The sequence below is a fragment of the Octodon degus genome, unplaced genomic scaffold (assembly GCF_000260255.1).
Source record: "Octodon degus isolate 3935 unplaced genomic scaffold, OctDeg1.0 scaffold00189, whole genome shotgun sequence".
Taxonomy (NCBI): Eukaryota; Metazoa; Chordata; class Mammalia; order Rodentia; family Octodontidae; genus Octodon; species Octodon degus.
In genome coordinates, this window is record NW_004524765.1 from 1,080,207 (window position 1) to 1,084,049 (window position 3,843).

The 3,843-nt window shown below is 50.2% G+C and overlaps 1 pseudogene; it reads left to right on the top strand.

The window, feature by feature from the left end:
* Positions 1-1,228: 1,228 nt before the first annotated feature.
* Positions 1,229-1,863, top strand: LOC101566119 (annotated as a pseudogene).
* The last annotated feature ends 1,980 nt before the right edge of the window (positions 1,864-3,843 follow it).

The window sequence follows — 3,843 nt, forward strand, 5'->3', positions numbered from 1 at the left end:
ATATATATGGCCTACATGGTCCCCCACTGTGCTCTCCCTGGTAACCCCTCTCCTTGCCTCACTCCAGCCTAGGCTGTTGCAATTCAGTTCCTTAAGCACAAGGTTCCTTTCTGCCCTGGAGTAACATAGCTGGCTTATTTTGTCCTTCCCTTTTCTCCTCGCTGACTCTCGGTACTACGCACACACACATGCGCACGCACACATGCACAGCAGTTTTTTGTGTTTTGTTTTTTGCACAGCAGTTCTTGAGACAGCCTAGCCCTGGTCATTCCTGTTCTTCTGATCTCTTTCCTTTTTTCCTCCTCCTCTTCTTTCTCTTCCTCCTCCTCCTCCCCTTCTTCCTTCTTTGCAGCATGGAAGATTGAACCCCAGACTCTACCACTGAGCTACACCCCCAGCCCCCCAGCTCTTCTTTTTGGTTTTCCTTTTTTTTTTTTTTTTTCTTGACAGGGTCTTGCTGAATTTCTCTGGCAGGACTGGAATTTGAGGTCCTCCAGCCTCAGCCTTCCAAGTAGTGGGATTACAGGCTTTGGACACCACACCCAATAATTCTAAGGGAAGGAGTGGCAAGCGGGGTCTGGTAGTGTAGGCCCTGCTAGCCTTGTACTTGCTAAGTAGCGTAGGATTGGCCCCAAACTTGAGACTCTCCTCCCTCAGCGTCAGCGCTGCGGTTACAGGTGTGGCTGCCACACCCAGTCAGTATACACTCCATCTAAACTTGTCTCTCTAGATGGTAAACCCCAAGAATGCAGGGCCGGTGCAGCTGCAGGGTTCTTCAGCGAGGGCTTAAGCGCAGCAGTGATCCTGGCAGGGAAACTGGGATTTCTCTTAAGGCTGTGTTCGCATGGCACTAACTGTAGGACGCAAAAGTATCAGTTGTCCCTTTTAGTGGAGCACATTGGGGATGATGAAGAAACAGCACCCTCCGGCTCTAGCTCCTGGTGCTGCCGCTGGGGTAGGCGAGTCAGGAAGCAGCTGAGAGCTTGCCGGCTCCGGGCGGCGCTGGAAGCTCCTCCAGGCCCAGTCTCCATCACAGTCTCAGCACACCCCCGGGGCGGGGGGCGGGCCGGCACAGCAGGCCTGGGATGGAAGGGCTGCTGGCTCTGCATAAGCAGGTGCTTTAGTCCGCTGAGCTATCTGGCCGGCCCAATAAGATTATTTCTATTTAGGGATGAAACAAAACAGTATAAAATCCTACCTTAGCTGCGCGGCCTGAGCCTATGTGGATATGGCTTGCGCAGCCGCCCGCTCCCGGCAGACCAAGACATGTTTATTTGTATCTACCCCGCTTATTTAAATAATAAGAAAACCGGGGGCCAGGGAGATGGCTCAGTGGAATAAGCGCTTCCCTGGCAAGCGCGAGGGTCTGAGTTCAATTCCCGGTTCCGGAAAAAAAAGAAAGAAAGAAAACCATCGCAGAGGGGAGGCGGATCCCAATAAGTAAGGCTGTTGAAAAATCCTACAGCAACCGAGATTCAAGATGTATGCCCAGTAGTTGGACTTAATGCAGTTATCGAGAAAAACAAGATGTACTCTAGGGAATGGAATCGTGATGTTCAATACAGAGGCAGAGTTCGAGTCCAGCTGAGGCAGGAAGATGGCAGCCTCTGTCTGGGGCAGTTCCCATCACGTAAGTCAGTAACATTGTACGCAGGCAGAAATGATACCTAAGCTAAAAACCAGAACACAGAAAACAGGAGGTGGTGACCCAAATCTTCAGCTAGGAGAGGGAAGTAAAAAAGGAAAAGGGAAGAAGAAGAAGTGATCGGCTGTGAGCATCAAGGGGGCGACCCGTCTACCGGGACACGGTGGAGGCATCTTCGCCACTTTTCATTTGCATCAGTCGCCTGAACTACACATTTGTACCGTCTCCATCATCAGAATTGACCGTAAAATGAGTACATCACAGTAGATCGCAGTGGAAATTTGCATCTAGCTTTTATTCAGTATAAAAGAAAAATATTTCTTTCGATGAAGAGTTTTTGTGGAAAAGTATTTTTAAATGGACAGTGGACTTCCAGAAGTTATTGGAAATCAATCTGTCTTCTGTGTAAGCATGTATGTCAGATAAATAAGGTTAGTACATTTCAAATACACATTTTGTTCACCTTTTAAGTTAAATAAAATTTTAAACTACAAAAAAAAAAAATAGAATCCTACTTTACATAGTACAGAGAGATGTTAAATAGGTCACGCAGGGTCAGTAACATGGCAAACAGCATGACCCGATTCTAGCCTAGGCGACCTGGCGCTAGAGTCAAGCTCCCAGCCACTGTGACCACATGAAGCCACACCCATTGTCCTCTGGCACCCGGCCTCCTCTTCGTGGTGGGTTAGGACCTGGCTCACCAGCCCAGGGCCTCAGACTCTTCGGAGAACTCAGCCCATGACAGCGCTCACCAGTAACTTTCGGTAAGTGGGTGACAAAGTGAACAGCAGATCACCGTTGATCTTCACAGCCCTGCAGCAGGCAGCTGCTGGACTGAGTCACCTACTGTGGGAAGACTTATTTTTATTTTTCTGAGCCCATTTGTGCCGTGCCCAGCAGCGACTTGCCTCGTGGGGAGTGGCTGCATGCAGGGCTTACCCTGCCTGTTTCTCAACCATCCCCATCTCCCCACCCTTCCCTTCTGAGAATGCTCTTTCTCCCTATTTCCTGTGATCAGTCTTTTTATTTCGCTTTTTATGCCTCAGGTTTCTCATGTAAGGGAGACTGTGCGTGCACTGTTTAAGCTCTTCATCTGGTTTGTGTCGCTTCCCGTTCTGATGTACAGAGGAAACTGAGGTTTGCAGGGGGAAGTGATTTGTCAAGGAGCCCTTCAGAGTCTGGCCCTCCCTTCTATACGTTCTGTTGCTTTCACAGAAAGTTAGAAAACACATACGTGTGTGTGTGTGTGTGTGTGTGTGTGTGTATGTGTGTGTGTGTTAATCCCATGAACTTTGCACTAAGCTGCATCCCCAGCCGCATTTTATTTTTCATTTTGTGACTTGCCTTGTTCTGCAGTCCCAGCTGGCTTCAAACTCCTGACCCTCCCGCCTCAGCTCCCAGGTGCTGGGGTTACGAGCCTGTGTCTTCACCTCCACAAAACACACATATGACTAAGAAGATGACACCCTAAGAAGCAGGAAAATAAACCCTTGCTCACTCTCTTTGCCTAAGTCCCTGCGGCTATGGCTGCTGCTCCTCTCCTGTGCCCTGAGCGTGTGGCCTAGCTCTGATCCCAGGACTGGGGGGGACTTAGATTATGATGTGAGCATGTGTTTCTCCTGAACGCCGTGAGTGTGTTCACATGCATGTGCATCTGCACCAGAACCAGCCCAGGGGGGGCTGGAGAGATGGCTCAGTGGTCTAAAGCACCTACTTGGAACAAGCTTGGCAAAGCACAGGGACCACAGTTCGAATCCCCCAGCACCACATGCCAGCCAGCCCCGCCCCCTGGTGGGCTGAGCTGGCCACACACATACATACACACACACACACAATAAATAAATGTTAATAAATAAATAAATAAATAAATAAAAAGAACCAGCCCAGGGAGCAGACCAAGACTGAGATCTAGAAGCCCCAGCCCAGGCCACCTCAGACACCCCTGTTGTAACCACAGCCATGGTCTTCTCCCTGCCCTGCTGTGAAGCAAAACCCTAGGCCTAGCCTTGCAGAGGTCATGATGAGTCACACAGGGAGAGGGGTGTGCATGAGCTCCGAGTAGGACAGCCCCTGCTGGAGGGGAAGAGCTTACTGCTGGCATGCAGCCCAGCGGGTGTCCTGGAAGACAGGCCCTGCTGTGTGGCACCTGTTGGTTTCATGATGTAACCACTCTGCCACCACCACCACCACCGCTA